The 16209-nt window shown below is 42.8% G+C and overlaps 1 protein-coding gene across 1 annotated transcript in view; it reads left to right on the plus strand.

The window, feature by feature from the left end:
* The window catches only part of LOC124596652 (rap guanine nucleotide exchange factor 6-like), a 474460-nt gene that overhangs the window by 192866 nt on the left and 265385 nt on the right, over positions 1–16209 (plus strand). The gene's annotated exons all lie outside the window — the stretch shown is intronic.

Raw genomic sequence — 16209 nt, forward strand, 5'->3', positions numbered from 1 at the left:
ATCAGGTCCATCTCTGTGTACTTTCCTCTGACACCGCTTATGTCGAAAAAAACAAGATCAAATTAGTGCTGTAGATACATATGCATACTTTATTCACAGGCTGGTGTTTTACCGACTTTGCTCGTAAGGTGTAGAATTTTGAGAGACCAATTTTTTTTATCTCGGATTCTTTTTCATTAATAGATATGCTTCTCTTGTTGATCTTGTCATATATCTATCTACTTTAACTTTTTCACTATTTTCACTAACGGAGATAACACCAGCCTGGTTAAGACTTCGCCTTCTGCAATCTTCATGACTTTCGTAATATTGCAGAGCAACACTAAGCATATTGTCTTACAACGGATGCCCCCTGTAAGAATCTGGGAATGCCCAAATATCTTTCTCATTCTTTACTTTACGAGCTTTTGGAATCGTATGTGAGAATGTGGGTACGTATTTCTAAAACTGCTGTTCAGAGTACCTACTTCCTATCAGTGTCAGTAACTGTATCTTCTCAGTACAGGTGGCTGCTGAGATAGTATTTAGGGTTTGAAACCACACATTTCGTGCCCACTTATCACTTCAGCAGCTTTACGTTCTGCGCAGACCGCATCTACATTACACAATTTAAAAAGGTCTGAAGATGTTGCATGTGTAAAACTTTTTAAATTTCTTCCGTTTTTTGTTTACATATTGTTTCCTCCTTGTGCTCCTTAGCTTTCCTGGACGTTTTAGGGGAGATACAGTAGGGGCTACAGTAGAAATGCTAAAATTCAATACATACACTTCACACCCAGGAATATTGCATTTGCCTATTTTAAGTTTTAATCGGGTGACACTGATAGTTTAGCTGGGTTATCACCAAATTTCTTCTTGTAGTGAGTGTAGGAATTTTTACACAAGGGATGTGATGCTAATACCGTCACTTGAGGACCAAGATATTTGTGCAATACCTGTGACACGTCAAACAACTGTGAAGTGTTTTTCACTTTTCTTGAACACCAACTTGTCTTTCCTTCAGTCCACACACGTCACTCTTTCACTATTGTAGGTCCTTACTGACATAATATCTAACAAAGTTCAAACAAAACACAAAACACAAAACACTATGCTGAATGGTTTATATGAGAGTTCTCACTAGTTTGCTGTTAACAGAAGAACGCTGGAAACAATGTTGCCAACATGCATATTTTACACTAGAAATTCAATGCTGCTAAATACGTTGCCCACTGTTTGCACTGACTAACTTATTAACCAAACAATATTTCATGTAATTCTCAAAAGTTTTCGAGTAAATAATTCGTAAAATACTTCCTTACATTTTTAGTAATATTTACATAACACAGATAGCTGGAGCAGAGAGGATACGGTTTATAGTAACATCAGTAGTATCTGGTAATAACAGAAAAGATATCGTTTCGTAACTTTCCAAATAAGAAAAAAATTTCAGTGGAAAAATTAATCTAAATTTCGTATTTTCGTTTTATATTTGTAAGTTAAAGGAAGCCCATGAGAGTCGGGTTGTTAGGTACATTTCAACACTCTACGAGGGAGCTTTAACACAAAATAACTTCTGGGTCTCGAGTACTTTGTTTATTATTTTTTGTTCCCTACTGTTTCAAGAGTTATTTACAAAATACACCTTTTTTTTCAAAGGACTGTACCATTTACACTTACGATATAGAGGTCTAATATATATTTTTTTCCAGAGAAATTCATGATTAGTTGACATGACTTCTATGATAAGAGATAAAATCACCCGCTTGCTACCATTTCGACTCGGATTGTGGGTTGTACGTCTACCTTCCCGGTGGCGCGCGACACTTTGGAGATGAAATCCGCACAACTTTGTTAAGAATATCGCGTCAGAGCATAGATCGGAGCGCCATCTTCTCGACGCGCGATTCACCTATCGTCCCGAGAACGGGGTTCGTCTCGTATGACAACAGTTGACGAATGTCTCGCTACCTGTCCCTTGACTGCTCCTGCTGCTGCTTTGTTGTCATCTAGAATTATTATCAAAGAAAATGTAGCGAACGGAACGGCGAATGACTGAGCCAGTATGGTTGCATTGAAGTAGTTTCGTGCATGTACTCCGTAGGTTTTGCAGTTTGCCAGAATTTTGCTACAAATACGCCACGTTTGTTGAGTGAGCAAGAAAATTTGACGCTAAAGGGGAAGAAATTTCTGTGACCTCGCTGTTTTTCCTAGGGAGGATAATGTTACTTAGTCATTATTTCAAAGTTCGTAAGCTAACAAGGAACTAAAATACGAACCATGGATCTTGAAGCTTGGTCCTTTGTATGTATTACTTTTGAAGATGCATAAACTACATTTTTGATAGTACCGCTTTAAATAACGTCAGGGATATAGGTTTTCCCTGGCCCGATATCCTAAGTGGCCGGTCTCGAAAGTATTAACGACGCCTAGCACCGAACGCTGAGGGATGCGATCATCAGCTATTGTGAAAGTGGCTCGCCCAGATCCTCTCTGCCAACCCTCTCATTTCTTGCGTTCTTTCTAGAAAAACCCTGTATACATAAGTTCATTGTTAAGTAATTAACAGTGAGACACATGTTCGTAGTGTAGCATACGTGTTAAACTGCTAAATGGGGTCGTGACAGTGTGTCTCTCGCAGTTTAGTATTAGTACGCTACAAGAAGCTTCAGAGTGACTAGGATGCGAGGTCTAGATCAGTGACAATATGGTTATAGTTTCGGGGTCCAACCAGAGACTACTCTGAGTACCTTCGTAGGAGCAAAACTACTATAGGAACTAATTCACAAAACCTCGCTTGTACACGCAGACGAGTTGTGATATGTCAATGTACATAAGGGCGCACGAGGATCTGTGGTGTTATCCACGAGATCACCGATTCTTAATGATAAAAAAAAAAGGTAGCGTAATCATGCTGCAGCAACAGGGGATGCAACAAGTCGGAGGATGATGTCTGAAAGAAATATAAATTAAAGAAATTGAAGTCAGTATCGTAGTTCGTTACTAATTGTGATTTGAAAGAAGCATTGCTCCAAACAAATTAACGTAACAGTGTGCGCTGTAGACACACAAAAAATGTCAAACATTCATCAAAAGTGTGTAATTGATCACAGATTAATTTGGGCCTGTGTGTATTTGAAAATGAAAAAAAATTGTGTGCGCAACCATAACCGCAGTTTTTGTTCTCATAATAGAACGTTTACTAAAAAAGTTAAAGGCAGTACTCAAATGCCAGCAATCGAGACATACGCGGTTGACGCTACTTCGTATATTCAGGGCTTTAAGAAACACGAAACACGTGTCGTGTGCACCATCTGCCTTGAAATCTTCTTAAGCCGCGTTTTCACTGCTTGTATATGGTACTGCTTGAAGTGGAGATCGGAACCAGCCCAGCGTTGGCCTGAACGAAAGGAAAGCTGCCTAAAGGCAACTCGGGGCAGCTTGTCCAGTGTAACAGGCACAGGCCTCACTCACCTTCATGTGTCACTTTGGTCAGACCTCGGTGAAAAAGACGTCATGCGGTTGTCGGTTAAATGAGCGGTTCATCCTTCACTGTTAGCGAATTTAGACTACATGCTCATTATAAAGTCTCCCGTAATCAGAGATGCAGCATGTTTCAAGGTAACTGCATCACCCTTCTAAGGGTGACAGATCACCTTACAAGAACAACTTCCGTTAAACACACGATGTTCGATGACGTTCCAGGCGACTCTAGGCATCTATTAACGTTCCCGGCCTTGGAAAGGGGAGATTTCACCGAACTTGCAGCGTCTGCTAACCAGATGTTCCATACCTACCCACACCACTAAACTGTGATTTTCAGCAAGAAAACTGAAAGAATGAGCGTAAGCAAAGAATGAAATTTGAGAAACGATTCAGGAACTTCAATGTTCCTAGGTCCACCTCTATCGAATGGAGCTGGTGTCTTGATTATAGGATATAAACGCATGTTGCGGTGTGCCTACACCCTGCCGCCTCTGAGGGGCACAAATGGCACAAAAAGAAGCCAAGCGTCGACGTGAAGCGTTAGCGAACATTCGTGCTTAACAGCTATTCCTCCGTGATGTGAACAATCACCATTAGACGTTGAATGAAAAGACTTAAACAGGTTGTGTATATGGTAAATACACACATGAATTATAATAAAGGCTGAGCCGTCCGAAGTGGGCGAGCGGTTCTAGGCGATACAGTCTGGAGCCGCGCGACCGCTACGTAGCAGGTTCGAATCCTGCCTCGGGCATGGATGTGTGTGATGTCCTTTGGTTAGAACTACTTAAACCTAACTAAGTTCTAGGGGACTTAAGACTTCAGCAGTTGAGTCCCATAGTGCTCAGAGCCATTTGAACCTATAATCAAGGCTGAGCGTAGCAAACGGAGGTGACACGCCGTATGATACCTCGAAATATCGTGTTGGACCTCCTTTTGGCCGGCATGGTACAGCAACTCAACATGGCATGGAGTCAACAAGTCACTGGAAGTCACCTGCATGAATATTGACCCATGTCGCCTCTGCAGTGGTCCATAACTGCAAAAGTGTTGCCGCTCCAGGATTTTGTGCACAGACTGACTTCTCGATTATGCCCCATAAATGTTGGATGAAATTGATGTGAGGCGATCTCTGTGGCCAGATCATTCGCTCGAAATATCTAGAATGTTGTTCAAACCAATCGCGAACAATAGTCGTCGACAATTTGGGTCCTTGGCTCCGTGGGATCTGCATCACACTCGAACCCTACCATCAGCTCTTAACAACTTGAATCGGGACTGATCTGACCAGATGACTGTTTTCCAGTCGTCTATGGTCCAGTCGATATGGTCATGATCCCAAGGCCGAGGCCCACGAGAAAGACAGCCCGCGGCGCGTACGTCACGAAGGTAGTTCTGAACTCGCTCGCTCAGCTCAGCAGACAAAATGCGTTTCTAAATCTGTTAACTCCCAGCTGGGCGTGTAAGTACTAACGAGAATTGCATCTCCCACTGGAATCTGCTGTTATGAAGTCTTGCTGATTAACAGTACAACAGTAAAATATAATTTCAATCAATACCAGATGTAAATGGTATAACGGCTTGTTTATAGCATTTAGTCTCTTCTGCTTCACAGTACTCATTACATGCTGGAAGTAGTGTCTTCTGCAACTGATAATCATTTATGCATGATTTTATTTTATTGTACGCCAGTACAGCCGTAACAAATTATAAGCAGGCCCATGGACTTCTCATCATTATAGGACTAATAACAGTAAGATTCCATAATAGCGGATTCCAGCAGAAGATTGTTTTCGTTTGTACGGACAAGCCTAACTCAGAGTTAAAAGGTGTAGAAGCGTAGTTTGTCTGCTGATTTGACGTACGTGCCCCAGCCTGTCTTTCTCGTGGGCCTTGCCCAAGGCACTGCAGGTGGATGGGCTTTTAGCAAAGGCATCCGCGTCGGTCGTCTGCTTTCACATCTCTTTAACGGCAAATTTCACAACACTGTCCTAACGGATACGTTCGTCGTACGTTACACGTAGAGACCTGCGTTAATTTTACGCAGTGTTGATTGTCTGCTAACTCTGACAACTCTAGGCAGACGCCGCTTCTCTTCGTCGTTCAGGAAGGCCATCGGCCACTGCGTGGAGAGTGGTAATGCATGAAATTGGGTATTCTCGGCACACTCTTGTCACTGTGGATTCCAGAATATGTAATTGCCTAAAAGTTTCAGAAATGGAATGTACCGTGCGTCTAGCTTCAACTACCGTTCCGCGTTCAAAATCTGAACTCCCGGCGTTCGACCATGATGACGTAGGAAATCTTTCCACATGAATCCCCAGACTACAAATGACAGTACCGCCAATGATCTTTCGTACCCTGTGTAAAAGTGCAGGTTACTAGCCCATGACGTTCATCACTTCAATATAAATGCATTGTTACTAAAATCGGTAGCGATCGCTTGCCTGAACGGAAGCGTTCATTCTGCTCGCATCTGTTGTAAAATTGAAGACAGTGGAACGTGTTCCTGTACTATAATAAGCTGAAGTGCTATAATTGGATATCGTAAGAAATTAATCACGTCGTTGAGTTACGTCAACGTTAGTGAAACCTTAATGTCTCTTCGACGATTTCTAACGCAAGTATACTCCACCAGGTCTTGCGTTGTAAGCTGTCAGTTTGTTATTGTTCTCCAATGGAATTCATCTAGCACTTCACTCGTAAATATACGCCCTTGAAGTTAAGCAGATTAGCTCTACGATATTGACTCTTCACTACACTCCCGATATTTTTTCAACACTTCGAGTGTCTGACTAATATGATCCCCATAACTGTAGCCTAGGAAAAACTTTTCCTTCTGGACGGAATTGTGTTAACAGACTTTAAAAGAGAACAGATACCGCAGGCATTACCTGATTTCCCGACGAAGAGCTAGACTTAATTCATAAACATAGAATTCAGTTACATTACTTCAGGACATTTTTGGCGTTCCAAGCAATTTACAAATGACCCATGTATTCTCATGAAAGTGCATATCAAATACAATTCCTAATACAAGCTGTTGAACTTGCCGACATTTATACATGCGTAGAATGACGACACATCAAGCAGTTCTGACACACTGCATGCCATAACATGGAACTAACAAAGTTTCTGTTGCGTATGTGCCAGTGTGAGGGCTACTGCCTCGTCAGCGCTACCGAAGACGGCGGATCTGGGATTTTCTCTTTGCCCTGGGATAGGGCGTACGCTGTGCAGATACGGACCGCCCAGTGTGGACAAAGGGCGCCATCAAGGGATTGCCGCCGCCGCGGAGGATTAGGGCCCATTCAGGCCAGCTGCGAGTCGGCAGATTCAGACGCCAGCGAACGCCCCTCGAGAGAGTGACTGCAAAGTGCCAGCAAGCGGTTCGTACTTGGCTCCATTTCGCAATACGTCTGCTGTCATTGCCTGCTGCCTGCACTACAGGTGAGACATGAGCCGTCAGCTATTAACTTTCCGGCTCCTGAATGGGAGGAGAAGTTGAGAAAACAATGTACGAAAAGCTAGTGGCTTCGGTGTTCGATGCGACGACTGTGGAAAATAACAATGCTACTTTTCTGCGCATTCTCGTGAGAAGGGAGTTTGTGTTGTAGATTCTGAACTGCTGCTGAAAAAGCGTTGTTAAAGATGCCGGAGATGGAGTCCATGCAACAAGAAACTTTTCACGATTGGGTCACGAAGAGTGAAGTGGAAGTGCTGCAGCAAAGTCTTCCATTGAGTGCCGAGTTTAATAGACAATAAGTCCGCGTTATTACTTCAGGTTTCAAACACTGAATTGGTACTGATCAGGTAAGCAGGTAACGAAACGGTATAAACTGTATATTTGCGGTTCTAGATTGAAGAAATAAGTGAATTCATAGACTAATAGTTGTAGCGCTGTTGTATCTACATCTTGAAACAAACGAGACCATGGCGCCACAGACGATTTGGCACTCCACGAAGCCTGCTTTACGCCATCGCGTGTGTTGGGGGCAAAGTAAACTTACGTGTTATTCTGTAAAGGGCATGACATTCATATTAATTTTTAGGGCGATAACATCCATCGAAACATGATTAAAAATTATTTCTGCACCATGAAGATAAGCAACGGCCTTGCTGCGGTGGCTACACCGGTTCCTGTGAGATCACCAAAGTTAAGCGCTGTCAGGCGTGGTCACCACTTGGATGGGTGACCATCCAGGCCGCCATGCGCTATTGCCATTTTTTTTTTTTTCGGGGTGCACTCAGCCTCGTGATGCCAACTGAGGAGCTACTCGACCTAATAGTAGCGGCTTCGGTCAAGAATACCATCATAAAGACCGAGAGAGCGGTGTGCTAACCCCACGCCTCTTCTATGGGCATCCTGAGGATGACACGGCTGTCGGATGTTCCCGATAGGCCACTCGTGGTCTAAAGACGGAGTGCATCATGAAGATTGTGTAAAGGCCACTTCACCACTGTGGCAGTTAGGTTCTCTCTAATAAAATAGTTTCATTAACACCCTGGAAAAAATGGGGTTTTAATTATATAAATTTTGATCCGTACAATGTTTATTTTATCATGTCAGAAAGGCAGATAAGCTTACTAAAATGTAAAAGTTTTTTAAAGTCCATCATTGTCGCCTTTGGATGTAAAATTATTTATCAGATCCATTACTGAAATTTTTGCTGTATGGGATACTGAAAAATTGTACTTCAGTGCATGTCAGAACCTTAAAAAGCAACTGACTTGTGTGTACTCACGTCGTCATATCTACATGTTCGGTGTTCAGTGTTCTGTTAAACACGGTGAAGGTTGCAGTAGCGGGAGTAGTTTCCAATTTTAGTCAAAGGCGACTACGATCACCAAAATTTTCTACGACCGTCGGGCCTAGTAAAGAGAAGTCAAATGAAGAAGTGACTGAATTTTAATTGCATTCTGTGGTAAGTAAATGGTGCACTTCCAAGACACTTCCTACTTTCACATTACATTTTACTTCCTTATTTTCCAGATCTACATTTTATATCGCTTCTGCAGGTGTGGGTAGCATCAACTAAGCTCCGGCAGCACTGCAGAACGCATAGGAAGGGAGTAAGATTTCAGTTCGTACGCTGACAGAAGTAGCCTCTGTCAGTAGACGGTGGGGTGAGGAGCTGCGGCTAGCTGCGAGAAACATCAGTAACACGACACATTGGGAAACCACAGCCATTCTGGCGAGAAGCAAACGATTTCGTTTAGTAAGTACTTCCTAATAAAAGCTGGTGTCCCCACTACAGACCATAAACAACAATAATGCAACACAACAAAGCAATACTTTCGGTAAACAGACGAACAGTGCCTAATAATCTTACCTGGGAACGTGTAAGATATTGACATTACAAGGAACATCCGAATCTGACTGCTAAACCAATACCTCATACATTCACGGGATTTTCACTTCTCGTTTCAGTGGTTAACGTCACTCTTTCAGTACATTTGTGTTGTATTAGGCAAAACATAGGTAAATTTCGATCCAATTTTGACATTTGACGAAACAGGAACATGCAGCATGTTACGTAAATGTGAAAAAAAGAACTTCCTGAATCTCTTGTGTGAATAATGGCAACGCAAAAAAGAAATACTTGCTTCATATAGACATAATTAGAAAAATTATATACAAAACGAAGGATAAGGGAATCACGAAAACATAGCAATAAAAACAAAAGTAGTCTGTAAAAGTATCGACCTTCAAAGAACTTGAATACGTAATAACAGAAATATGACAGTAAAGAAAGTTGGTGTGAATTATAACTACTGAATATTACATTGTAAATATAAGTGATAACAAGCAAAGGTAAGTTACACACTGTAACACAAAATCCATAATACTCCAGAAAACACTACACTCCCGCCCCTCAGCACCCTACACATTGTTAATCTGAAATGACAACAAAGCGCTTCTTCAGTTATTTTAAACATTTGATTGGCTGCGATCCAGTAACCGTATGCTGTTTAATTACAGGACGTTTATACAGCCACTTCGGTTGCACAAAATTGTCAATTGACCACGGTTTCGGTTGCATTAGGGCAAGCTTCATCAGAATAAAAAGTTACATGAAATATACATAAGCACACCATGGTTTGAAACATCTGAGCAAAAAATACTCTCGTCAAACAAATGTCATAGGAATAAAACTAAAATGTAAAAGTATAACATGACTGTCAACCAGATTAAATACTTCCGTACTCTTTAGGAGATGAAAGGTCATTAAATGCAATTGCTGTGCATCAAAATGGGATGTTCGTGACTGTATACGTCACTGGGAACGCACGTCTGTGAAACATTGTTCAAGTGGGAATATCCGCCTGGGCAGCGGTTGCATATATATACGTTTTTGGGTATATCTGTCTGCGTGATAGCGTAGGTTCCGGAAAACCAGTGCTCACTGCGCCAGGCGAGCAACCGCGAGCGTGCACGCAGTCTTCCCGGCAACGCATGAACGGCTGAGTCACTCGTGGTCTTAGAGGGAAGTACAGGAAATTGCAGCGCTCCGGCGTCGACAAGTTCAGTATGTATCCGCCTGTGAGGGGAGTGATCCATGTTAAGGGCTGGGATGACTAAGTCCAACGAACAGCTACGATTTTTCACGATTGTAAGTAAAAGATCTAGACGGCGTGCCTCGATCTCCTTACGCCGTTAGACCATGCTCTCAAGAAACGGCTAGTTTGAAGTTAATAAGGAAGATACAGTTACAGTTTACGGTGTTTTCGTAAATAAACACATCTTAAGAGTATAAGAAGCATTATTTCCAGTAATACAGCTTCCCACTTCATCAGAAATTGAGCTATCTAGAGAATCGGATGGCGTTGGTACTGATACGCCAATGGACACCAACTAAGTGCTTTGCGGCTGAACAGGAAGGAATCCTACACAACTACTCAGTAAAACTATGCAAGCATAAAATACGTAAAAATGAAAAAATAGTTGCGCTCTAGACCGGTAATGGCTGGTTAGCCTCCTTTGTCATAATTTTAGTTTTTGTATTCAGTTCGGAAACCTACTGAAATAAGTAATTGATGAAATGTATGCCACCTGACACACCTTTAATAGTTCTATATGGAAAAGTGGATGCCCTGTTTGTAATATTAGCTGTTGCCTGCAGTTTCGTACACAAGTCAATAGTTCAGTTTTGAGAGATGCTAAGCAATTATGCTACTGTATGTGCAATAACGTCAGCCACCCTCACGTGTCTGCCTGTTCAGGTAAGGGTGTCTCAGGGGTGTGTGTGTGTGTGTGTGTGTGTGTGTGTGTGTGTGTGTGTGTGTGTGTGTGTGTGTGTGTGTGTGTGCGCAATATTTTTGCGCACGTGCTTTTCGTTCCAAATGTAAATTAACTACCGGTCTTATTATAAAACATAGTTAATAAAGATCCTTTTAATTAAAAAGCCACATTTCTTCCTTAAATATATATAATCTCGCGATTCACTGAAATGCTCATGGAGCATTTATCTCTCTCTTTAGTTTTACCATTGATTGGAATTCAGCCAGAGCCCACGCACGCGTTAGGTGAGCGTTATGCCACAGAGACGTTACCTTTGGGAAAGAAGACCTTCCTTTACCGTAATAACAACCCCCAGAAAAGCTCGACGTAAATTTTCTCGAATTTTTGTGAGTTGCATTGAACTGCCGTGGGATGTTAAATTGCATTTATGCACTTAACGTTTCAAAATGTTAATACTTCATAGACATTCCTCTTACGTGTAGCACTTCTGTTAACCTCTCTGGCATGAAATGAACAATTTTTTGGTAGTATCGGAGGTAATACGTTGCCATTCTTGTTGCAGACATTGTTTCAGAGCAGTCTCTTTGTGGTCAATGTCTTGCGACCGGTCTTTCAAGAGTACTCCGAAGATGTTCAATGCATTAAGGTATGACCTCTTGCTGGAAACTTGAGGACATTGGAAGTACGGTACAACCACGACAGACGAACAATAGTCGCTATATGCTTATTGTCTAGTTGATAGTAGTAATCTGTACCTACACCCAAGCTATGAACATCTTTCTGGAGATTTTCATTCAAAATATTTAAATAATGAAATGTAACCATGTTACCTTAATTAAAAACTGGTTGCCGAACACCAGATTTAGCCATACTTCCCGATACCAGTTTGTTCCTCCACCGTGTTGTACTATAGGTGGAATGTGTTCCGGATCTCAATATTCGGTCGTCTCCATACCAAAATTCTGCCATCATTTACAAATATGATAAATTCACTTCCATTTGTGAATAGTACTTTGTCCCAGAGATGTGTGTTGCTGCTCTCGAGCACATTAAAATCTAAATTTATTGTTCATCTTGCTGATACATGGTTTTCTTCTTGGTACTGTAGTTGTATAACGTGTATTACGTAAAACGTAGCAGACAGCCCTTACTGAGATTTCCTTCCCCTGCTGATCATTAAGGCGCGCAGAGACTTCACAAGCCGTCAATTTAGGATCTTCTTTGACGACCTTTATTAACATAATTTTTCCTCTTCACTTTAGCTTCTGTGGTAGCCTTCTTTCGCTGTTTGAGTATTTCTTTCTGTTAATCGCGGTATTATGGTCTGCACAGTTGCCCGGCTTCTTCCTGTATCAGCTATTTCTGAAACTGACATTCCCTTGTCATATTGGGCGATAACTACTTGCGTTTCCTCTAAGTTCCCTCCATTACTTTCGCGACCCATTTTACTGTTGCATGGCATTCACTGCACATCACAACCAAGATGCACGAGGTGCAACTTTCCACTGAAAGCGTTCAGTGCTGCAAGAGGTTAGTTAGTCCTTTCTACTAGTGCAGGAATACTTTCTTGTCCACTGTGTGAATCCAGCTGGTGCATAATTAACCGCTTTTTGCAGAATGCTAATTTAGTTAATCTTTCCATGTGTGCAGAATAGGAAAGATACTCGATACTGTTAATGATCCTTCCTTTATGAGGGAGCAGAATCACACAGAATTCTTAAAATAAAATTTCTCCACTTAATTGTTCACTTATTTTTCACAATCATGATTCCAGCCTTTGTTCCGTTCTCAAGTGCATGTTGAAATGATGAAATATGTCTGACCTGTCTGACATGTAATCGTCCAAGAAACATGTGTCGTGTCTTCCAAACGAGTTATATTACAAGATAAGAGTTCGTGGCTCACATTGTGTACAGTGAGAAACCACAAAGTATAGAGCAATTAGCAGCTACATATTGCTATGACCTGCATTCATCACTTTCGTTACCAACAGTGATAAATGCGTGTCACAGGAATATATTAGGTTCCAAGTACGCCATACGGTATGTTAATGATTTTTCGAGTGCACAATGTCAGCCATATTATGTATTTTCAATATGACATATAAGAAACTATCAGCCTCGATTGGGTAATGAAACCAACCTTTACCTAGGTTTGAGCGCAAGTAATTGAGCCTTCTTCAGATGATATACTTGATTCTACAATATGTCTACGAGGGCATGGTCTAGAAATAGAACTAAAACAGCCTGAATAGGCGTAGTCTTATTTTAAAAATGCGGTACATAGCTACTAAGTCACCACCAAGACTTGACTTAAGCTCCGGCGAGCACCTCGTCTCGAAGATGCCGTGCGGTGGGCCTCGGGAGCTCACGTGAAACTAAGTAGACCTAAATGACGAGCTGCATATTTTCAATATATACTGGTCTTGTGTAATACGGCTCGTCTATAAGACGAGAAATGTTTTTTCGACGATGACAATTCAGATACATTTCAACATCGGAATCATGGTTGTGTAAAATAAGTGAACAATAAAGTGGCGGAAATTTTTCAAAAAATATTTAGAAACCCATGACCTTAACTTACCAAGTAACATCTATGATTATAATCTTCAGTTCAATAAAATAAGGTTGCCTATATGAACAACGGTGTAAGAATATTTCTTCCACGGCTATCTAAGGTCAGAGTACTGTGTGGTCTCGTTGCTCGTGCAAAGTATAAACGAATAGCGTCAGTAGAAAGTCACGTAGCAATCCCTGTATGACGTGGCTACACGCGCTGTACTGCTAGTGGACGGGTACTGCGAAAGGGAGCCGACTGCGGGGCGGAACTGCTGAGAGGAAGCGCGGCTTCGCAGATTGGCCCCGTCTGAGGCGGGCTCAGCACTCGCTGAATCACCGTCGGCATCCGGCGGCGGCGCTGTAATTCCGCGATCGGCTGCGGACCGCCGGTGACATCAAGCGCGCTGAACAATAGGGGCCATCTCCACCCAGCGCTGTATGCTAATGGCCGGCAGGGCGGGCCGCTGGCGAAATCTCCACATTCCATTACCGTTCTGCGACCTGGGATTCGTCTGGTAAACCCAGGGCGGCACTTCAAACGCCCGTGTACTTCCAGCGTAGCTTTCCATCAACGTACCTCCACAACGTGCCAAGTGCATGGTCTAAAGTACTTAACAGGTAGGTGCCATGAATTCTCCCGGTCTCTTAGCTTATGGAGCGACGTAAGAATGACTGCTGAAACGAAATACGCCTTCGTGTGGGCTGTTACCTCACTATCGCTTTTGCGGTCGATACGGTAGGGGTGCATAAGGAACTAAAGTACATCGCTTCAGTGGTATCACGTATCGATATCACGCTGAAAGATGTAAATGTCGCTATCGGCGTATCACAGTTGGCAACGGAATTGAAAGTTCCGTCCAACGCAGACAGCGATCGTGCAGGATCCGGCTGACCCAATGGAGCACGCTGACTGAAACAAGCTTCCAATGGCTGTCGACTATGAGCACCTTCTGCTGCCACGACACTGGATGGCCGGCGGCAGTGCCTCAGTCCCACTTGCACTTTCAGCCACTACGCTAAAAACACCTTGGTTCGTGCTTATTCCTCGTCACATAAATAGCTGGAATCTCTCTCGTTGCATCGTCTGAGTCTTCGTACGTTTGGAGAAACAGTTCAGTGTATATGCTGTGTCAACTGCTCACTAATTATTTCTACTCTTATCCAGCTTTCCTAGAATGACAGTTGCAACACAGCTTTGTAGCCCACCTCTTCCTACCGCTAAGTAGACGAAGACGTACACAACAGCTCCATGCTTGTTCTTCAGACTTCGTGAAAAGGCTTTCGCGAGATGATTCTGTATGTCGCTTAGCATATGCCAGTCTAAGCTTCTTCGTATTTCCCTGACTCTCTGCCGTTGGTCAAACAAACATGTAAACCATTCGTGCTACCGTTCCTTTTATACGTTCCGTTTGCTCAGTTTCTGGTGTTCTTTTATGGGTTGTGTGCATCATTGTCAAGTTGTAGTTATTACACACACCAAAAAGAGCTTTGCATCACCTCGATTCCGAGAGTTCCGGAACCTGTACAGAAAATTGGAATAGAGATCAACATCATTTCCGCCCTTTTTATTGTTAATGAAATAGCGCATTGCATGTTGTACCACCATACAGCGAGACCTTCAGAGGTGGTGGTCCAGATTGCTGTAAACACGGGTACCTCTAATACACAGTGGGACGTCCTCTTGCATTGATGCATGCCTATATTCGTCGTGGCATACTATCCACAAGTCCAAGGCACTGTTGGTCCAGATTGTCCCACTCCTCAACGTCGATTCGGCGTAGATCCGTCAGTGGTAAGTGGGTCACGTCGTCCATAAACAGCCAATCCATCCAAGGCCTTTTCGATAGGGTTCATGTCTGGAGAACATGCTGGCCACTGTAGTCGAGAGATGTCGTTACCCTGAAGTAAGTCATTCAAAAGATCTGCCCTATAGGGACCGCGAATTGTCGTCCATGAAGACGAATGCCTCGTCAATATGCTGCCGATATGGTTGCGCTACCGGTCGGAGGATGGCAGTCACGTATCGTACAGCCGTTATGGCGTCTTTCATGACCACCAGTGGCGTAAGTCGGCCCCTCATAATACCACCCCAAAAGAGCATGGAATCTGCGTCTTGATGCACTCGCTGGACAGTTTCTCTCAGGCGCTGAGCCTGACCGGGTTGCCCCCAAACATGTCACCGACAAGTGACTGGTTGAAGGCATATGAGACACTCACCAGTGAAGAGAACGTGATGCCAATCCTGAGCGGTACATTCGGCACGTTGTTGGGCCCACCTGTACCGCGCTGCATGGTGTCATGGTTGCAAAGATGGACATCGGGAGTGAAGTTAGGCACGGTTTGAGTCGTAACACGACGTCCTGTGGCTGCACGAAAAGCATTTTTCAACATTGTCACGGTTCCTCCAAGCCATAATCCGTAAGTAGCGGTCATCCACTGCGGTAATAGCCTTGTGATATAAGGAACCTTTGTGAGCAAATCGTTTCGCTTGAAATTCTGAAAACATAAAGAAACCGTTTAATAAGGTAAGATTTAATGCCTGAAGAAGGTAAACTGTTTTTGTAATGTTTTGGAATAGTGAAAATTTAGTTTATTAATGTAAATGAGCCTTGTTAAGTTGCCCTCTTTCAGTAGGAAAAGATGTTGTGGTCTTCAGTCCTGAGAATGGTTTGATGCAGCTCTCCATGCTACTCAGTCCTGGGCAAGCTTCATCTCCCAATACTTACTGCAACCTACATCCTTCTGAATCTGCTTAGTGTATCCATCTCTTGGTCTCCCTCTACGATTTTTACCCTCCACGCTGCCCTCCAATGCTAAATTTGTGATACCTTGATGCCTCAGACCATGGCCTACCAACCGGTCCCCCCTTCTTGTCAAGTTATGCCAAAAACTCTTGTCCCCAATTCTATTCAATACCACCTCATTAGTTATGTGGATCTACCC

This window comes from Schistocerca americana, chromosome 1, assembly GCF_021461395.2.
Source record: "Schistocerca americana isolate TAMUIC-IGC-003095 chromosome 1, iqSchAmer2.1, whole genome shotgun sequence".
NCBI lineage: Eukaryota > Metazoa > Arthropoda > Insecta > Orthoptera > Acrididae > Schistocerca > Schistocerca americana.